Here is a 22176-nt window from a genome sequence, read left to right as displayed (position 1 = left end):
TTTCTGCTGTCTTGCCGTCTTGTACCTGATCCCATGTCATGCCCTTCATTGAGTTCTAAAAATATAGTCCCTCTCTCAGTGGTTGGAATTAGGTTATCAGAGGTATGATGTTATGATGTTGGCATTCATACATATAGCTCATGTATCAAGGGGATCGTGGGGTTGTTTGAGGTGCTTGTCCATAGTGAGTGTATTACTACATGGTGGTGAACGTGCCCGTAGTTTGGAGAAACAGACAACACCGACCGCCATGCATAAGTAGATCCCACATCCAAAAATTGGAACTATTCGGATCTAACGAAGTGAGAAAGTTCAAATCATTGTTGACAGCAGTGTTTTTCTAATGCTTCCTCCTCCTGTAGTAGAAATGATTTAGCACTGGTTTCTTGCAATACTATATTTAACATGAAATGTTTTTTTAAACATTAACCTGCCCAGTGTTGAGTTTGTTTGTTAAAATGCAGTGGCGTTCTGTTACGTGTGATATCGTCGACCCCTTGACAAGCGTCATCAGGAAGTTGGTTCTCTCCTCGTGTGAACAGTGCCAGTTAAAGGCCTCGCGCGCCTCGGCTTTACAGAGCATTATATGTGTCATCGTCATGGTGGTAGTGGCACACTCTCTTTGTCCCCCCCCCCCCCACCACCACCACCACCACACACACACGCGCACACGCATCCCCCACCCCCTCGCAAGTCCCTTTCCTTCCTCTGCAGATTGTAAAGTCAAGTGTTAATGACACTGGAAAGGATTGTTTTTCCCTCTTTGTTCTCTAAAAACACCGTAGTAGTGAGTCAGTGCCTCCTCGCTTTGTCAATTTTATTTGCCACATTTGACGTGTTTTTTTTTTGTTCCTTACCCGTGGACTTGATGAGAGGCGATGAGTTATTACTAGTTGGTTGGATTCTTCACATTTCTATACATTTCTGTGCAGATATTTGGGCAGTTTAATCTTCTTGCATTTACTAGATCTATCAAAATTACATTTTGTCTTACTTTTCTTTGGAGCATCGGTGTAAAACATTGACTTTTGCATGTTGATATTACAAGTTTTGGGTGACCTATTTTCATATTGAAGGGCAAGTAAGGGTGATGTCACAGTGTTTTCTTTTCTTTTTTTAACCCTTCCTCGTGTTACTTTTAGGTGTTATATATGGTGTCATCCATACAGCTCAGGAGGTCACCACATTGTTTATTCTTTCAAATCGGTTTGATCTCAGTCACAAGATGGCATCCTTCAGGAATAACACATTCACAACCAATAGTAGGTGTGAAAATCAAGTTTTAGCAAGCTTTGCCTATTAGAATCAAAGGGGGAAAATTCTAGAGATATAATCTTTGCTAAATTTGCCATTGGAGACGGCTTTCTCTGAAAAAACCTCAGCGTGTCAGGTGGCTTGGGCTGCTTTGGTCTGCAGTGGTCTTCACGCAGCCTCGCCACAGCAGCCTGCTCCCCTGTTGTTGACGAGCCAGGCTGACTCGTGAGGCTGTGCAGCACAAACTCATCAGGCACTGACAGATGAAAAACGCTCAGTGGCAGGGCACCCTGGAGATGTCACCCAGCGCTTACCTAACGGTAAACACCTCTTCCCAGTTCCACCCACGCACAGATTTTGGATGCTAGTAGCTCAGTTTCTAGAGGAGGAAGTAATTAAAGTGAAAAAACTAACTGCAGAATTAGACCTTCACTTACCATATAAGAGGGAACAAAACAGTAGGCTACCTTTTTAAAGACTTTGTTTGATGTGTACATATGTTGGTTCACCAATCTACTGCCATTAAGAATAGTTCAGTTTGTTCCAGTAGAACCAAGCAGTGTAGCCTTTCACTAATAAAACCAGCCTTGACCTAAATGAAAGAAGCTCTGTTAGAATAAGTAGAAATAAATTGGGATATTACAGTGGTTTGGCAGTGGTGCCCAGTGACGTAGTCATTGCCTTAGGGACTGGGGCGAGTGTGGGAAAGGCAGGAGAGAAGAAGGGTGGGAGCCGATACCAGGAGTGTAGCCGAAGCCGAGTGGGATTTTATTTTGGAGGGGGAGTTCTGGAGCCGCTGTGATGTTGGGATGTGCGAGCTCCAGTCACGTCGGCCGGCGGCAGTGAGACAGGCCTGCTTTTGCATACTGATTCTCTTTCAGCTGTTTTCCACATAGCTTTCTGGACTGCCCGGCACTGCCAGCCTTGCGAGGGTTAACTACCCCTCTCTTTTCGCACTGCCTCCTTTTATTCCTCTTTTTATGGCTTTGATGGTATTAAATAATCTTTACGTGTCAGAGTGCACAGCTCCCAGTGTTCATGTTGGGAGAGCGAGAGAGCAATTAGGTCAGAGTGGTAGAATAACTCTGTTTCATCCCAGCCTTAAAGCGGCAGGGTACCTCAATTCAACTTGCTCTTTATATTCACCTCAAACCTTCTCAGTGAGATTTTCAAAGAGGTCCAAGGCCAGTGGGGTTATCAAAGCACTCAGAGGGAGAGCTTTGTATCTCTCCCTTGTAAGTCTCATGATGTCCCAGAATGGATGATCGTTTGTGATATTTTAGGTTCCTCACTATGTTAATTTGCCTGAAGAATCAGGCCACGTTTGTCTGCTTTTTTTCCCTAATGAGGCTGAGCTAAAGACCAATATAACTTATTATCCTGGTTATTGATTTGGAATGTGTGTTTTGGTAGACCTTGAAATCATTGACACATTTGCAGTCGTACTGCTTTTCTTTTTGACAACCAGATTCTCAAGACGCACACAGAATACAACAGTAAATTGAAAGCCTTGTGTTTCTGCTTGACTTGATCTCACATGATCTGGGTTATGACGTTTCCCCCTCGCCCGTTGTCCCATGTTTGAGATTGCATTTCGACCATTTGGCACGGGAGTGTTCTGTAGCATGTCACACTGTTTCACCGCCCTCGTCACAGGGTTTCATACTATTTTCCACACTCATTCTCTACCTTGGCTTTTTACAAAAGTCTCTCTGCCCAGTGGGACAGTCCCCCGGCGTGACGGCTGACATTTCCAGTGAAAGAGCCCAATTGTTGGTTCTTAATCCCCCTCCACCCTCTTCTTCATAAAACAATGGTATCAATTGCTTCTGCTGAGTAGATCCACAGCTCTGAGTGAGAGACAGACTCGCTGGACCTGTGAGCGAGCCTGCCAGCCGTCCTACCAGGAAGCCAGTCCGACCTCTTCGTTCCCAGCGATATCGCTGCATGGCTCGAGCCCACAGATTCCTCTTCAGGCGTCTGCGCTAATATTATCTATTTAGTATGAGAACCAGCCGTCATGGCTGCACTGCCACCTCGTGAATGCACTAATGGCTTATGTGTATATTTATTTTCCCGGGGAGACAGTGGAGCAGACTGTTGTATTCAACCCCCCACCCACCCCCACAATCACCCACCTTCTTAATGATTGGTCTCCATTCTATTTTCCTTCATTTTCCCCAGGACACTGCCATTAACTTTGACAGATGATATGTTCGTTCACTGAAACAGTGATCCTGAGCGCACTGTCACTGGAAATTGGATTCGCACACCCACTCCTTTGCTCCTTGCTTTTTTCTTCATCTCTGCTTTTCTCCTCCTTTTTCTTGTTGCTCTCTCCCCAGTCTGCACTGAGGGGACATGCTGTTAATATTCCTTTTAGAGCTGCACTGTACAGCTGAGCTGCCAAGTTAACCCTCTGCTGCCATGAGCCAGACAGCCAGATAGCTGGTGTTACTTACACAGATGTCTGACCAGCCAATCTGTCCTTAAACGCCCCTTGTTTACCAGTACGGCTCTGTGCCAATGGCGTGTCTGTAGGGAGTTATGACATTGTGATTTTTTCATTTTTATATTTACGTTAAAATTAGGCCATAGAATATTTAAAAAAAGATTGCTCAGGTGCCAGATCGAGAGAGAACATCCAAGTAGACAAATAGGTTTGACTTGTCACTGCACTCTGGATTTCTCCAGATCATTTTTCTAATTAGCCTAATATTTGTTTAGTTTATAAAATATCATAACATATTGAACATATATACAGTACATCGTCAAATGTCTTGTTTTGTGCGACAGTCCAAAACCCTGAAGATATTCGGTTTCTAATGATAAACACTGAGAAAGGCGGAACATATTCACATTGGAGAAGCTGCAACCTAAAAATGGTTGGTATTTTTGCCTAAAAAACATTACTTTGACAAACTAGTTGAATCTACTTCAATCTACAATACACTATGAATGAGCACTGGAGTGGTTACTTATCAGCTGGACTGCTCTTCATCATACTTAATTGTATCTTCCTAATTCAGATGCTTGACAGACTGTGTCCTTCCCAGTCTGCTATCGATGACATTGCACGGGAGTCTCCTGTGCAGCGGTCATGTCCATTCTCAAAGCGCTTCACACACCGACGTGTCTTAACATTGGTTTCAGTGGAACAAATCCCCTCCATTGTGCCTCCTGTGTGGGCGTGTGTGGCAGTTGACAGTGTGTTTCCCAGCTGCCGTGGCTGCAGCTGCTTGCACATTAGCCACATTTATCAGTTTGAAGCGAACACCACGGTGAGAAAGATAATGGTTCTGAACAAAGATGATACCACTCTTGCTGCTGCTAGCTCGAACAGCTAGCCGGTCGAAAGTGGCCCCGGCTCAGAGCATCGTTATATTACTGCTCTGCTGCCCGGGCAGGAGCCTGCCAAGTCTGTGTAGTTAGTGAGCCTCTGCTACTTATTCTGTCTCCATGGGTTGTCATCACAGTGCCATCACACCAAATATCTGTCATACTGAGACATTGCCGGGGGGGGGGGGGGGCAAATTAACCCCAAATTAACCCCCCAAAACAATGCAGCAAAAGACGATTACGGGATAATTACATTTACCTTTTGTTTGGGTTGGTAAACCAGTAATTAATCTTCCATGTTTTGTTCTTATAAAAGCTGAATGCATCGTTTTTGTTCAGTTATTGTATGCGCAAGTCATAATGTACACTATATTATGTATTTGTGAAGAAAGCATCAGGCGCAGCCAACAAAGTGGGCCTCAGCCTGCAGATGTTTGTTAGCAGGAAAGCATTTCTCCTGGATGTAAGTGATACTCATTGAGTCAATGAGACTGTGGCACATATCAATAACGGCAGAGCCTTTGTTTTTGTTTCTTCTCATAATTTTGTGTCAACATGATTTCCATATTTCTCGGCTTTCTGTGTCGCAGTAATAACTCTGTAATATGGCACACTAGGCAGCATATGGCTGCCATTTATGATCAACAGCCTCTGTAATGAAGTGACTGCAATATGCAAATGTATGCATGCTAATGGAATAGTAATGTTATAATAAAGTGCGTCGTATATAGCCAATAATGAGTCTCTGGTTATTGAGTGTTGATGGCATTTGTTGTTTCACAAGCTGCAGCTTTCTTGTTTGTTGTTTATGGCACACCGACACACGTGTGTGCGCACACAGACACACAGGCGTAGACACATGAACATTGCCTTCTTATTGATTCATGGTATTGGGTGAAAAGCATATTGATAAATACCTGGAGTACTTTCCCATTGAAATTGTGAAACTAAATTGGGCAGAACTGAGACAGATGCGGCGCAGTAAATTAAACAAGCAATCTTCTCTGTTGGGTGACAGCACAATGGTGATTAGGGTTTCATGTGAGCTGCCCTACATTATTTATGACTGTGCTGTGGGCTGCCTACAGTTGAATAAACCCACAGTCCATTGACTGGGCACATTATGGGAGGCCGACTCCTAGTGAGAGGGGGAGTTAAAAATGGCTTTATTTCCTCTCGAGGAGGTTCATTTTCATCTAAATGAAGGTGGAAGCCCCAAGCGTGGTGTTTCCAGGCCCTGCGTGTGTGAAATGTGTTGACTGTGTTCCAGGTAGCTTCTCTGCACCGCTCTGATTCCTGTTCCAGGGTGATTTATGCAGAACCTCTCATTTGTACACATCAACCAGTCCTCGTTTTCTTGGGCACTGCCTGCTCAACTCGGTGGCCATTTCCACTTCACTATTTGGCCTTTTTGTTGTCCATAGTTGAACATCAGGATTTTTTTTTTTCCTGCATAGTAAGATATGTTGAATCAATAAGAAAACGCAGCCTGCATCCCTGCTTTTCTTTGACAGTTTCCAATCACCGTTGGAGGCCTCTATTGTCTTGTATGGTATCCACAGAGAAGAAAGTGTGTATCTTATGTGGCAAGGAGATATGGAAAAGATCAAGACATTTTGCCTTCATCCACAGCATGAACAAGATTCTGAATTCAGCATTTTCCAGCTGCAAACTGATGCTGAAATAGAAGCAAACCACCACTTTTTTAAAACCCAAATTGGCGTTGCTTGCTGTTTGAAAACCATATTCATTGGAACTACTGGCTACTGTGAATTGGCTCACACTAAATTTCAGTTCACTTATTTGCAATACAATGTTGTCCGTTAAGGAGGAACAGGTCCCAGTGCTCAAGTGAGCACAATGGGTCATGAGAAACAAATGATCGAAACGAGATTGAGTTTTATATAATGCATTAAAAATGCTTTGATGGCTTCAATCCCTATCCTGCAGATCAGCTCGGGACTCTCCAAGTTTAAGCTTGCTACAGCCCAAGCTATCTTTTTTTATTTTACTTTCTTAATATAGATATCCAAGATGGCCGCTTGATGGCAGCCTCGATTTTTCGCTCGTGTTTTCGCGTTTTTATTTTTGCTCTTGTGTTTTTCACTTCTTTTTGCCTGTTTGTTTAGGTTGCTAGCTCTGTGCTCACAAACACAAGAGTAGCACCTTGAATATATTTAAACACTCGACTAACCTCAGAAGAGTAATTAGCCCGCTAGCCCGAAGACTTCCGGGTTTAGTCCAATTGTTGTTTTTGTCCTGCAACTGGAACGGCTGGTCTTCTCACCACTGGCTGCCACGTCGCTAGCCATCACAAGCCCACCTGTCTACTCTGCCGGGATCTTTCCGTTCCGGTGCGGTGAGCAGACCTGGGTTGGTCTCCGCTAGCCACCACTGCACCAGGTGGACCTCCATTCTCCGGGCAGGATCGTCAGGCTAACGGGCTGGTAGCCCCTCTAGGCTACCACTCTCTCCTCACCGGACTGCTGGCGTCTTCCCGCTGGTATGCTGTGGATCATCTCGCTGATTCTCCTGGGCTGCACATCGCTTCTCATCTCGCGGACGGCGGGCTCTCGGTCACAGGCTGGCGCTAGCTTAACGCTACTACTCCGCCACCGGACCATGCCGCCGCTGTACTCCGCGTCGGAGCTTCGCGGCTTTGATAACCACCTGCGCCCGGACTGCATGGACATTCTGAAACAACATGGAATACTCCGCCGAGGCCATCCTTCACACAGAGGCTCTGGCCGCATGTTCACCTACAACTTCACGTCCCAAAACTCCATCCCATCCCTGTGGTCCTGTCGCAATCGTACTTCCTCGTTACGTCATCACAACAAACCACACGTGAATTGGTCCAATCTCCGTCCCCTTCCTCAGTCCTCACAGCCTATCACAACGCAACGTCACCTGAAACTGGCCTTGCTCAACACCCGCTCACTCAATAACAAAAGCCTCCTTCTGAATGAATTCATAATTGATAGTAATCTTGATTTTCTCTGCCTCACTGAAACATGGCATAAACCCCTGGACTATTTCTCCCTCAACCAGACCACCCCCACAGGATTCACATACACAGATAAACCTCGTCCAGAGGGGCGGGGAGGTGGTGTTGCTGCTGTCCACCGGGAGGACATTAAAACAACCACCATTCCCATTCCTGCCGTTCATTCTTTTGAACATATTGCCCTCAAACTCTCTGGTCCGACTCCTCTGGTAATTGCTGTTATTTACCGCCCCCCCCAAGCCAAACCCCTCCTTCCTCTCTGACTTCTCTGATTTTCTGACCCAGCTCTGTGCAATTTCACCTGCCGTTCTCCTCCTTGGTGATTTTAACATCCATATTGATGACACGGAATGTAAACCTGCCATAGAATTCCTAGAACTGCTACAATGCTTCAACTTCACACAACACATCAACTTCCCCACTCACAGCCGAGGTCACATCCTGGATTTGGTCTGCTCCACTGGTCTCACAATACTTCAGCTCTCCAGCCTCAACCTCAATATCTCCGACCACCTGGCTATCACCATGGACATCGGCATCCCTATCCCCATCCCAAGAACCAAGCGCAACATATCCTTCAGAAATCTCAAAACTATTTCCCCCACAACTCTTTCAGCCTCTCTTGCCAGTACCATGTCGGCCTCCCCTTTCCCACTGTCTGATAATCCCTCCGATCTCGTAAATTACTACAATAACACACTCTCCTCCTGTCTTGATCAGCTGGCTCCTATTAAAACCCAAACGGTCTCATTCACTCACTCAGCTCCTTGGTATACTCCTGATCTCCACCATATGAAATCCCGTAAGCGGCAGCTTGAAAGACTCTGCAGGAAAACTGGTTTAACAGTCCATCTCCAAGCACACTCTGACTACCTTCAACAATACAATGACGCTCTCATCTCAGCCCGGACCACCTACTACTCACACCTCATACACGCTGGCTCCTCCAACCCAAAGGCTCTCTTCTCAACAATAAACAAGCTTCTCAAACCCAGGGACAACACTTTCAAATCCTTTACAGTCGACAAGTGCAACTCTTTCCTTTCATTTTTCAATACAAAAATTGATATAATTTACAGCAACCTGAAGACCTCACCCGCACTTTCCATTTCGCCACCCCCTCTCCCCATATTCACCCCTCAGCCCCTTTCTCAGTTCTCCCCTGTGTCCCCTTTGGAGCTCTCTTCATTCACAACAGGAATGAGAAGCTCCACCTGTATTCTGGATCCCATACCATCTACTCTCACCAAGGAATGTCTCCCAGCCATTGCTCCACTCATCATAGCAATAATCAACTCCTCCCTCAACTCCGGCTCAGTCCCCGACACACTTAAACTGGCTGCTGTCACCCCCATCCTCAAGAAACCTGGACTCGACCCTGAGACCATGAGCAATTTCCGGCCCATCTCAAATCTTCCCTTCCTGTCAAAAATACTGGAACGTGTCGTCGCTGCACAACTCAAAACCCACCTCATTTCAAACGATCTGTTCGAGCCATTTCAATCTGGTTTCCGCTCACAGCACAGCACCGAAACAGCACTTCTCAAAGTCACCAATGACCTCCTCCTCTCCTCAGACTCTGGCCACCTCAACATTCTCCTTCTCCTGGATCTCACTGCAGCCTTCGACACCATCAACCACAACATCCTTCTCTCCCGCCTCGAATCGTCCCTCAACATCACCGGAACTGCTCTCTCCTGGCTCAAATCATATCTAACAAACAGACAACAATTTATCAGCATCAACAACTGCACCTCCTCCACTGCTCCTCTGTCTCAGGGCGTCCCCCAGGGTTCGGTGCTTGGTCCTCTTCTGTTCATCCTCTACCTGCTCCCTCTTGGAAACATCATACGTCATCACGGTCTCCTCTTCCACTGCTACGCTGATGATGTCCAGCTCTACATCTCCACAAAAGCCATTACCACTACTACTCACTCCACTCTGACCAACTGCCTCACTGACATTAAATCATGGATGCAAACCAACTTTCTCAAACTCAACTGTGATAAATCGGATATGATCATCATCGGCCCCAAATCTCTCACCAAAACCAGTCACAACTTCTGCCTCACCATCGATAACTCCACTCTGTCTCCCTCCCCTCACATCCGCAACCTCGGAGTCATGTTTGACAGCAACCTCTCATTTGAACATCACATCAAACAAATCACCAGAACCTCCTTCTTCCACCTAAAAAACATTGCCCGTCTCCGCCCATCACTTTCCTCATCTGCTGCTGAAACTTTAATCCACGCCTTCATCACCTCCAGAATTGACTATTGCAATAGTATTCTTTATGGCACATCTTCCAAAATCCTAAACAAACTCCAATACATCCAGAACTCTGCTGCTCGCCTGCTCACCCACTCTCGTTCCCGTGATCACATCACCCCTGTTCTCCAGAGCCTTCACTGGCTCCCCGTCCCACACGGATCCAATACAAAATCCTTCTCCTCACTCACAAAGCCCTCCATAATCAGGCCCCCTCCTACCTCACCGACCTACTCCACCACCACACTCCATCCCGTCAGCTCCGCTCCTCTGATGCCAATCTCCTGTCCATCCCACATAGGACCAAGCACCGGACGTGGGGTGACAGAGCCTTCTCCATATCTGCCCCCTCCCTCTGGAACTCTCTCCCCAAACTCATCCGAGACTGCACTGATCTTTCCTCATTCAAATCCCAAATCAAAACCCACCTGTTCAGAACTGCTTTTAATGTGTGATTGTTTGTTTTTGTTTTCTTATCAGGGTCCGAGCGACTCAAAGTCCCTATTTATTTGTTTTACCTGTATTTTAGCTATTCTTATTTATTTATTTTTAGCTTTTAGGATGTTTTAATTATGTGAAGTGTCTTTGAGTACTATGAAAAGCGCTATATAAATTAAATGCATTATTATTATTATTATTATTATTATTTATTGCAATACAAATAGATGAGGTTACATCTGGCCATCTTTTACATCAATACAACTACATTGATAACTATGAACCCTCATATTACCGATTCTCTCCTTTAACCAATAGCTATGCATATCCACACTAATGATTTTAGTTATTATTTTCTTGTAAGACCAATCAAAGTATATAAGAGCCTACATCAACAGAGATTTTTTCCACAATCAATATGGACTTAACTCAAAGATTACATTGGTGAACTTCATAAACAGAGATATTAAAGAGGTCTCATGGGGCGTTCACACCAAACGCGTTGCGAATATTCGCAACACGTTTGGTGTGAACGCAGCTTCAGGGTCTTTTTCTGTGGAAGGCATATATGTATACAAGTGAATTTGTGTGTGTGTGTGTGTGTGTGTGTGTGTGTGTGTGTGTGTGTGTGTGTGTGTGTGTGTGTGTGTGTGTGTGTGTGTGTGTGTGTGTGTGTGTGTGTGTGTGTGTGTGTGTGTGTGTGTGTGTGTGTGTGTGTGTGTGTGTGTGTGTGTGTGTGTGTGTGTGTGTGTGTGTGTGTGTGTGTGTGTGTGTGTGTGTGTGTGTGTGTGTGTGTGGTGTCTAAACAAACACTTCTGTGAGACATCGTCAATGTACTCATAAAGCAGAGGTAATCCGTGGAACATAAGATCAATAAAGAGGCTACATAGCAGCTTTGCCACTGTGAATGTGGAGTAGACATGGAGTCAGTCATGTCTACTCCATATTTTACTTTTTTATTTTGTAAGTGTAATAAATACCATTAAAGAGTCACGCAAAGTTTCGAGCAATCTCCAGCCTGTGGGCAAAATACACGGACAGTAACTTACAGTTAATCAATATCACACTCTGGGACTTAGAGAGCGACATTGCTCGTTGTATATTTGGCCACATTTTCGCGCTCCCTTTGCAAGAGTTTGCTGTATGCTAGGAGGAGATGTGAGGGGGAGGGACCAAGTGGCTGTAGTTATTGTGGTCTGATGTAGTAAATTCATCAAGTTCAGTGCCCCATGTCATGTTGCTATTTTCCAAGGTATTGTAGCTTTTATATGTGTCGACACTGCTTTTATACATACATACATTTTGCATTCAAAATTAGCGGTGGGTGGACTGAGGCTCAGGTAACATGCATGATGGCTCACTGGTATGGCTTACTGGGACACTTCATTTGAAGGGATGCATAATGTTATTAGTAACACCTGTTTGTTTTTTTATCTCCCCGCTGTAACAATTTAAAACGTTGGCTGTGAAAATGTTGTGTCCAGACCTGGATGCTGATTTTGATTGGTCTCCTTCTGTCTCCTGCTCTCACACTTCCTCCATCGCCCCCAATACAGAGGTGTCTGCTGTGGTTCAGCAGTGAACACGGACAGTAGGAATGTGAAGAATGAGGAGAGAACCGTTTGCAGACCACTTGGAGCTCGGCCTATTGTTACACCTATGCACATGTGAGAAGGCTGCTCTCTTGCTTTTTGATTCAGCCCAGGCTCCACAACATTACTGGTGCCCGAAGTGTGAAATTATCGTAATAGTGTGTTTTATATTTCTGTAACGAACATCAGAAAAACAGCGGCGATGATAGAATGTCGTGTTTTCTTTGTCGCCAAGGAGCGTTGTTGCTGTCATCTGCTCATTAAGTGACAAATTGAAAACAGGTGTGCGTTGTGTTATCATCTGACCACTATCAAGATGTGTTAAAGAAGGGCTCTAATTGTTTTAGATGTACGTGTCATTTACATCTAAAAGTCATTACATGCGCTCTTACCTGAATTGAAATAACAATAATAGGTATATTTTGTTTGTCTTTGTATAGTCTTTGAATACTTTGTCTGTGTTTTACCCACCCATAGTCCTCACTGGTCTGTAGTGGGAAGGGAGCGCCATGCTTTGAGAATGTGGGTTTAAATTGTCAATTTCATTCCAGCTTTAAGTTGTTTTTCTGGATCATTTTTAGCCTCTACTATTCATATCTACTTTGTGGATTCCTGACTTATTAACAACATCCCTTATTAATTGTGTTGCGCCCGCTAACCGGAGTGGAACGACTCTGCAGCTTAAGCGACTCTTAAGCTGCAGAAAAAGGCATGATGTCAGATTGTAAATTTCAGAAATTGACAAGAAAATGTAGTGTTGCAGAAACCTCCTGTACCAGGGCCTCAAAATAACCCTTCCCCGCATTTGGAACGTCCAAACGATTTGGAGAAAGCGCTCGAGATTCTTGGAAACTGGTGTTTGCAACTGGAAAAAGAAGTTAATCTCCTCCGTGTGCGTTGGAGATGTGGGATGAGAAAATGGGATGCCATCTCTAATTTGTGTTTTGTTTGTACATTTCACTTGTAGTGGAGTCATTGTAGATTTCATCCCCATGCACAAGTTATGAAAGGGCTAACAACGAGGGTATGTTTGTTTTATATGCACATCTCCACTTAGTCTGTTGCGTGAGTGTGGCGTAATTGTCCTTCAGCACAACAGCGTGTTTTCATTCCCAGTTGGCCTCTGGCCCAGGATACCCACTCACACTCTGGTCTACTTGTCCAGAGCACCAAAACAATGCAGAGCTGCCGTGCATCTTTAACCACTGTCACGCAGTCCCCTGGGGTTTGGCTGTTTTATGATGGTCCTGGGTGCCAAATCTGGTCTCCGCACTCAATTGCTTCTTTGTTATTTCCTCCATGTGAATGTCAGTGTGGGGCTGAGCTGTGGCTCCATGGATTCAATCTGTTCGGATACCTTCCATGGCTTTCATCAGGACTTTAACAGCACTGCCGGCCTCCCCCTCAAACCGCAGCGCCTCCATCCTTCAACCATTGTTTCGCTATTGAATTAAACTTATTTTGTAGCCTCTCACATGAAGCATGAAATACAAGCTTTTATATTGGCATTGACAGGTATTTAAACTTTTGATCAGATCCAGACTGCGCTCATTTAATCGTCGACATGATGTAACGTTTCACTGTTGCTGCCGTGTGCCAGCATGGCATGTTTTTCCACTTAGGGATTCCAATATTTGTCTTTGTCATAAACACAGGGCATCTGGTTGCTAGTGGTGGGCCCAGCCTTCATTTGGACTTTGACATCGAAATGTGGCTGAATTCTTCAGAGAGAAGCTGCCTGGCTTCTTATTTAGCAGCTAGCGTAGGTATGATACATGTTACTAATCCCATATTGACCCCGAGAGGTCAAGCCTTTGCCCTGTCGCCCACCACCCTCCTCCTTCCCGCCGTCTTCGCTCTGCCTCTGTACCATGTGGATAGCCTTTATCTTGCTCAGGCAGTAGGGTTTTACCCCAACACTGCTTGTCCACCAGTAGATACCAGAGCAACACAACTATGCACTTTACTTGTTTGCAGTCAAGTGTGAAATTCTTTGCCCTTCCAGATTTATTTTCTTTGGCCTTGTGTCCTCCGAAGACACATTTATGTTGTGAATGTGATTAGATACAGTGAGCCAGAACACACATGTTTTCCTCTACATTTTCTCAGCTTTAGTGTTGATCTTTTTAAACTTCTAATATCACTGCAGGTTTTTAGGACCTCACTGGAGAGATAAGTAAGAACAACTTGGGAAATTATCAGGGAAATAATCTTCTGTAAGAAATGAATTTGGTTGAAATACCAAGGACAGTAAATGCGAATGCAAAGACACACACACACACACACACACACACCAGTGTCTATGCTGGATGGGGTTTCGGTCCATTTTGAAAGAAAGAATTGCAGAGGATCTTTTGTTCTTTGGATAATCCACCTGATAATGTCGGCAGCTGGCTTCTTGCCCGGATAGGTTGGATTTAAAAGACGAAAGAGAATTGGGGAAAATAAGTGCCAGTGCCCAGCCCAGTGTTACACACTTGTCAGACTCAACACAGTGGCCCAGTTTTTCTACAATCCCCCGTGGAAAAACTCCTGTGTTTTGAGCCTTGAGAAGTGTATGGTGAATGTCATTGTCAATGGGGAACCCTCAAGAGTGGAAGAATGCAGCACAGGTAGGATGAACAATTCTGGCAACACAATAATGGCACCAGCCTGATGCCAGGTTTTCTGGGTTCACAGATAGGCCTTTACCCCATCCTCTTTCCCCATCCCTCCTAAATGTTCCACACGAGACTGATTGAGCGATTTCGTATTGCTAAGCTGCGTGAAGAGTGCTACTTTTATAATGAAAGAAAGGCTTGACAAATCTACTTTCTCCATGTCCCCATATTGAGGGTTGGCGGATTAGTCTCTAATTTTAGTGCCACTTATCTCTTCAGCTGCTTTTAAGAATTAGTTCCAAATAACAAAAAAAAAGGGTGAAAAATGTGACTGCTTTTTGGGAGTTGGATGTGAGGGTGGTGTGAGTTGGCTTTTGTTAGGGAAGCAAAGCTGTGCAAAGGAGATTGTCTGGTGGCAGCGAGGGCCTTTGCAAAATAGTTCAAATTGACATGCAAATCTTCAGAACAAACAGTATTTGAAGCGGTTGGGCACAGGGCAGTTGTTTAACGGTAATCGTTGAGGATTTGTTCAAACGCCATCGCTCTCGCCGCACGGAGTCTCAAGTGGCTTCGTGAGATCACAAAGCCTGATGACGCTTTCAAACAACCCAGACCAAGAAAATTGTAACACAACTTTTTTTCAAACTTTCTCTCTTGTTCAGCTTTCCAGAAACTATAAGTTTCCAGAAACTTTGTGATTTATAGATGAATGAACAGTTAGTTCAGAAAGCCTTTGTTTGTGTGTTTTAGCAGTCTAGTTTGTAGTTGACTTCCTGCGAGTCAGCAATAAGTGCATCTAGTCTAAACAAAATCTCTTTTCTGGACTCACTTTAATGTCACCAACACCCTGACAGTTTAGACCCTTCCATCTCACATGTATTTGGCTACTGTGACATGTCATCAATACTAAACAACCATCAATACCCCACTGCAGACAGCCGCATTTAAAACAATGAAGGACACAGAGTTGGTGTGCATTCAGCACTTTTGAATAGCAGTCAGTTTATTGATTCTCTTACAAGGCCAACATCAATTCCTCTCTGCCTCTTCTTTTCTGTTTGTGACAGTGGAGGGCAACTGCATGTTAAAAAAAAATGTACCGTTTAATTGGGAGTTGGGAGTGGGAGACCCATAAAAAAACACCATCACAGGACTCGGATTTGCTTCTCTTGGAGCGGAGCCCTTTTCGTGGTGGGCAGTGTTTGGGTGTGATTATGTAATCCATCAGGGTATTACCATAAAGGGGAGGGGGCGGTGTGCCGAAGGGTTGGAAGGTAATAGTGGTGCTACTGATGATCATCGTCTAGCAACTGCCCAAGGGCAGGAATGTTTTGTGCACCGATGTGTCCGACAGGTGGCTAGGAGACGCTAATTGATTAATGATCATGGTGATATATGAGCCCCCACGGCCAGCCTAAACATAAAGGCTCAGAGCACCGGTGTCACCCTAAATCATTTCCAACCAGGCCAGTAAACCCAAAACAGTTTCCTCATTTGCATATGAAAGACCAATTGGGAGGGGGACTGTGTCTTCCGAGCCCTTTGTGGGACGCCCATTGTCAACATCCTGAGTCTGAATTAACAGGCTAGCATTTTATGCCCGATGAATAATGACAACAAAGATGGTTTTATAATGAGGGTCACTCGGCACTAATGAATGATTTACATCACCACAATCTAACCCTTTGATATTGTTTGCACCTTTTCTGCCTGGGCAAGGCATTGGCAACAAGCATCACTCACCTAAAAAATGGTTGTACACATGAAATGAACTACTGTCTCCTGCAATGTAGGAGATATATATGCTTGTTATTCTACGACGGAGCATAAAATATACAGAGATGAATAGAGGTGTTTTCACCATGTGTTACAGTAACTATAATTCTTAACACATCGAGATGAGATAGTTTACATTCTTTCTTTACGTGTCTGTTTTTGCTCTACATCATGGAGCTGACATATTTTCCATGCAAGCAGTGTCAGATTCTTCATGAATGATTGAACATTAGTGGAATTCACCTGCCCCCAGATGATCATATTTTGCACTGCCTTTTCCATATGCCACTGTCATTGTCAGTGGATTCACTCACTTCCTCTCTCTCGCTGCCTCTTTCTCTTTGACTCTCCCTCTCCGCGGATATTTACCATTCCTCTGGGGGCCTTGCGTGACCCTCTTCATTGTTTTGTTTGGATGACTCTGAAGGACAATGGCAGTCTGGAGCCTTGGCCGGCACTCAGCGAGTGTGAATCTGCATCTTTCCATTGGGAGTGCTGTCCTCCAATGACAAGAGAGGTTATGTGATCTATGTGTGACTGAAGGGGGTTTCCACCATTGAGAGTCAGAGCCTCAAGGAGAGCGGTTTATATTGTGTGTGTGTGTGTGTGTGTGTGTGTGTGTGTGTGTGTGCGTGGCGGCACACAGCCGGTGGAATTTCAAAGACGAAAACAAAGTTAAAACAACACCTTGTGTTTTAATGTGAGCTCATGACTCTCCCCGCGGGGCTTTACTCACACTACTTGGCGACTGCTGGTCGGACCCACAATCAGTATTTCTTTTACACATTAGTAGCAGTGTAAGGGTGCTGCTGTCAAAACGAGTAAGGGAATGTCACAGGCCCGGTGAATGATTTTACTTGAGAGTTGGACCGCCTCCCATCAAACCTTTTTAACCATCAGCACCTCAACTCAAATCCCAGTCCCAGGTGCCGACGCAAGGCCGTACATTGAGGATCGGGTGACCTCTGCTTGGTGAGATTGAGGGTCCCTGAGCAATCAAGGCCCTCTAGGTGGTGTAAATTGGGTTCCATTTTAAAAGCAGATGGACTTGCATGGCAGGGCTCCAGCAGTGAGGGCCCCTTCTTCTCCGTGTGTGTGTGTGTGTGTGTGTGAGAAAGTGAAAGGTGAGTGTCTGGTCTGCAATGAATTGCCTTTCAGCCATCAGCAAGGATAAAGACGTGATTACCCCAGGCTACTACTGTCCGCTCTCATCAGTGTATTGGCTGCAGGCTTACACTCACACACACACACACACACACACAGCATACGTGCATGTGCATTTAACTCTATCCTCATTTCATCCTACATGCTGTAGGCGTTTTTTGTTCTAGCGGACCACTTAACACACAACATTGAGAACGACAAAACAGGAAGTGAGGATGTGCAATAAGACAGGAAGTGAAATGAGGAGTCATTGAGGGCACAGGCTTGATTATGAGGTTGGAAGAGGGAAGAGGTACCGGTGTGAGTAGCGCAGAGCCAGAGAAGTGATTTCAGCTGGACCCAGCATCTCATAACCAGGGTCAGATAGAAGGTGGGTTACATACACTGTAAGCTGTCGCATGCAATGCACCAGAGCCATGCTTTGACTGAATGGTGGTATGGTCTAGTGCAAAGCCCCAATTCATTTCTAAAATGAGTAATATTATACATATTTTGAAGTCATAGTAATTATGCACAAATGCAGGTTTATCACTCTTCATTGGCCAGAAAGTTGTCATTTTAGGCACACATTAACATTCATACCAGTGTAGACAGGAGCACCGCAATGTTTAATTCCACCTCATTGTTGTCTACAGACTTTATCAAAGAGATGTAAATTGAAATCTGTGTTACTTTTTGAGGCTGTCAGCTGTGACAACACAAGGTAATGTTTGTTTCAGGGCTAATGCATGGCATTATATTTTCAGTATTTATAGTGTCAGTGTCCACACCCTATTGTGAATGAATTGGTTTTCTGGTATTAGACCGTATAAATATGACATATGTTTGCAATGTATAGATCTATAATTAAGATAGTTTTAAGATCTGCTTAGGCACGACTTTGCGTCTCTTAAGTCTGATCTTCCCACTCAAACAGTATTAATATTCGCATGTAGCAAGAAGGTGAGCTTATAACCAATGCATGTGAGCAACATAACCTTAAACAGTAACTGTACCATAGTTAGTTGCATTAATGTGACAAACGCCTCATGTGAATTTGTAAATGTGATTCCTCATTAACATTGCATTGAGGTTGGCACAGCATCCGGTTGGAGGTGTGTGATGTGCAAATGAAAGCAGTCCCTGTTGTCAAGATAAATGCATCATCTTTTGTAAGACTGCTATATTTATCTCCTTTATAGCTGTTTGACTGTCCTCAAGAGCTTGTGATAACAAATAAGTGTGAAATTCATTTGCTGCTTGTAAAATGGCACCAGGGCCACTTCAGCCTGGAGGGAGGGGATTTTCTTTTTGTCGTGGTATGATGACGCTTCTAAAGAGCAAGCAGTACTATGGCTGTCAGGAAAGCTCTGTCCTCCTGGTTTAACTTGCTGCTTTCATTGTTTGCCCAAGTATAGAAATGTTCTTCCTCCCTGTAACATGTGCCTTGAAGGGAAATACACCCAAGCAGACCGCAGTTTTAAAGGTCATTGTTTTCTCTTGAACATACTTTTGGGAAAACAGTGACCCGGTCCACAGTTCTACATTTTATTTAGGGATTCTGTAGCCAGGATATTCTAAAAAGAGATGGTCTCTTCTCTTCTGATGGAGAAATTAAGAATAAACTCACTGCTTTTTGAGTGTTTTTGACAAAACAATTCTATTCCAGAATAAGTGACCATGAATGTTGAGTTTGGCATTTACAACAAAGTGCATTATAATGTTTGCAAACCAATGTCCTGTAATTTCCCTCCGGTTGTTTTTTTGTTTAAAAACAATCCTGCAAAAACACTTTGCATAGTTTTTCTGCTGCACAAAGGTTTATCAGAGTTTCTAAGTGTCATGTGACTCTTTAAATTTAGATCTGCAACCAGACATATTGTCTAACACTAATATGTTAGTGTCCCAAACCAGTGTCACTAGATACATGTTTGCAGAAGCCATTCATCAGTACAACATATAGGCTTAGCTGTCTTTCTGCGAAGAGATGACGTGCCACTTTAGATCTGTCTCCGTCTTGGCAATGAAGGCGCCTCTGTGTCGCTATTTGTACATCACGCTAAGGGGATTTCTAGGCCGCCACCTGATTCACATTGCTGTAATTGAGTTGTGGCCATAAGCACGACGGTGCCTTCCTAGGCCCCAGGTAATTCACACACCACAGAAGCACTGTTTTCACATGATGTCTGGGGCTCAAATGTGGTGTGTGAGAAAGTCCAATCTACTGGAAAAGGGCGGGCAGATTACAGGGAGTATGAGAGAGGGAAGGAAAAAGAGTGTCAGAGTTTTCTTGTAGTCAAGCAGTTCTGTGCCAGAGAAGCTAGGGAGCCACTGAGTCGGCAGCACGTGGATAAGGACTACAAAGCTCTCTGTTTCAAATCTCTCTCTCTCTCTCTCTCTCTTTCTCTTTCTTCCTCCCTTCAGAGTTTAGGAGCTGCAATCGATTCAAGGGGAGATTTCCTTGGCCAAGGACAGGGAGATTGACGTTTTTGGGGTAAGCCCGAATTTGTCGCTCTCGTCAACTCTGGGTAATTGGGCTTCTGCACACTCCACAGTTGTGTCTGTGGCTACCAAACGCCATCTTGCTGTCTATACAAGAGCATTGTTCCTCGTCATGTGACTGCCATGTTGGTTTTGTGGTCGCATTTCATGTTGTCTCTCCCTTCACCTCATGTCATATCTGCCATTGAAAAGGTCACTGTGTATGTACAGAGTAAGCATTCGCACACACACACGCACACGCACACGCACGCGTGCGCGTGCACACGCACTGTACTGGTTACAGGAGGTGCTTCTCGTCTTGGGACCTGTGTGCCGCCAGTGGTAGGATCAAGTCTAATCCGGTCTGTTGCATCACAGTTGGAGCTGACAGCAGGGAGATTTGGGAGTCATGTTTAAGCGACAAAGACAAAGCAAACACAGCCATTCATCACGAGGAACTGCCGTGAAGAACTTGGACCATCAGTTTGTGAATATAGACTGATTTATTGGGGATGATTCATCTTCACTGTGTCGGCTTCAATACACTGTGGCAGCGGAAAGAATAGTTATGTCCTGGCATTTCTATTTATTTAATTAAATGTTGTTTGCCAGTGTTGACACAATAAGGACTACAGCAAGGAGCTGAAAAGGTTGGTCAATCTCTCTCAGCCAGTCATAGCATCAAGTCCCCGGGACTGTGGCTTAGTTTGTCCTGCCTGTACAAACTAGCGTTTTTACTTTCCCTGTTCTTCCCTGTCATGTCTCGTCCTGTCCCTTCCTGGCTCTTCCTGGCCCTGGGGGAAAGGTGATCGCTTCCCCCAGACAAACACCTTCCCCCATGGCAGCCTCCAAGCAAAAACAAATAGACTGGTATGTATTCAAAGATGCCAGGCAATGCCCAGAAGAATGCAGACTCCCTCCACAAACCCTTCAAAGGATGCCCACACAGACGCGTGTGCGTGTGCGTGTGCGTGTGCGTGTGCGTGTGCGTGTGTGTGTGTGTGTGTGTGTGTGTGTGTGTGTGTGTGTGTGTGTGTGTGTGTGTGTGTGTGTGTGTGTGTGTGTGTGTGTGTGTGTGTGTGTGTGTGTGTGTGTGTGTGTGTGTGTGTGTGTGTGTGTGTGTGTGTGTGTGTGTGTGTGTGTGTGTGTGTGTGTGTGTGTGTGTGTTTATTCACACCCGCAGGAGACGTCTGTGTGTCGTAACTGGGGACGACAAGTGGTCTGGCAGACACTCCTCTGTTAGCAACCAGTTTGGCATACGGCTGGCCTGATGGACAAGACTAAGGCTGGCACATTGGTCTTATATGCGTACAACTCTTAAGTTCCTCCTTCCTTTTGTATCTCCCCACCCTTAGATTTGTTTCCCTGGGGAAAGTTATCACACTGTGTTGTAGCTTTTTAGAAAAAGGCAGCCAGAGAAACAAGTAAAGTGGGTCAGTTTTCTATTCAGTTTGGCTCTCCATTTAGTTGTTTGGAGAGCATAAAACCTTCTTCACTTCATTTGTTCATGATGACACATCACCGTTCCTGGAAGTCATCTAATTATTCCATTAGCCGCTTCATTTATTCGTCGCTGGGTTATTTTGTGAACCGGGAGAAGGCACACGCACTACTTGCACGCAGTCATTTGTCTTTTGCTCTCTGAGTTAGCAGGTTTGGGGTTTTCATCTCCACGTGAAGCGGTATTTAACCGGCCCGCCCCCATTCTCCACTCCCCAGACATAATTTAGCTCCAGTCTCCTTCGTGGGTTGGGAAGCGGCCCCGGCAGTTGATGTGGAACACATGCCTTTAATGATTCACACTCTGTATGCGGTAGGTAAGTGGCGGCTGCCGAGCCCTCTAGAATGGGACTCCTGTGGGTTTCTTTTTTTTTACTCCACTTCGGACATGGAAACTGCAGGGAAGTTCAAATGTGTTAGTGCGTACAGTTGTTCCTGTGTATTGGCACCTCTTATTCTTCCTCGCAGCTGAACAGAGTTGAATAATCAGCACTCAACATCTTTGTTGTTGTTTTGCCAGACTTGGTCAGTTTTCTTTTCTTGCCAAAATGCCACAGCAGCTTTTGTACTTGAGTTCCCCGGGTTTGATTCATGTCATCTGAGATTTCTTTGAAACTCATGGCTGTTTGACACTTTTTTTTTTGTTCTTTCATCGTGATCAATTTGAGTGTAGTGGTGCAATTGTGTTCGCACAATGGGGCTTTGCAACACTTCCGCCTTCTGATCAACCAATTTGATTTGTCAGATTTACACAATCCCCCAAATTTGGAGAGTT

General features: G+C 44.8%; 1 protein-coding gene across 7 annotated transcripts in view; it reads left to right on the top strand.

Annotated features, from left to right (window-relative positions):
- raraa (retinoic acid receptor, alpha a) overlaps positions 1-22176 on the top strand; it is a 154786-nt gene that overhangs the window by 24049 nt on the left and 108561 nt on the right. For 3 of the 7 annotated variants that reach the window (XM_034558402.1, XM_034558400.1, XM_034558398.1), the window contains one exon: positions 19845-19914. The exons of the other annotated variants lie outside the window; for them this stretch is intronic. The gene's annotated coding sequence lies outside the window, so the exon portion shown is untranslated. The remainder of the gene's footprint in view (positions 1-19844; positions 19915-22176) is intronic. 7 annotated transcript variants of the gene reach the window in all.

The sequence above is a fragment of the Cyclopterus lumpus genome, chromosome 19 (genome assembly GCF_009769545.1).
Source record: "Cyclopterus lumpus isolate fCycLum1 chromosome 19, fCycLum1.pri, whole genome shotgun sequence".
In the NCBI taxonomy this organism is placed as follows: domain Eukaryota; kingdom Metazoa; phylum Chordata; class Actinopteri; order Perciformes; family Cyclopteridae; genus Cyclopterus; species Cyclopterus lumpus.
This window is presented reverse-complemented; position numbering and strand designations above follow the sequence as displayed.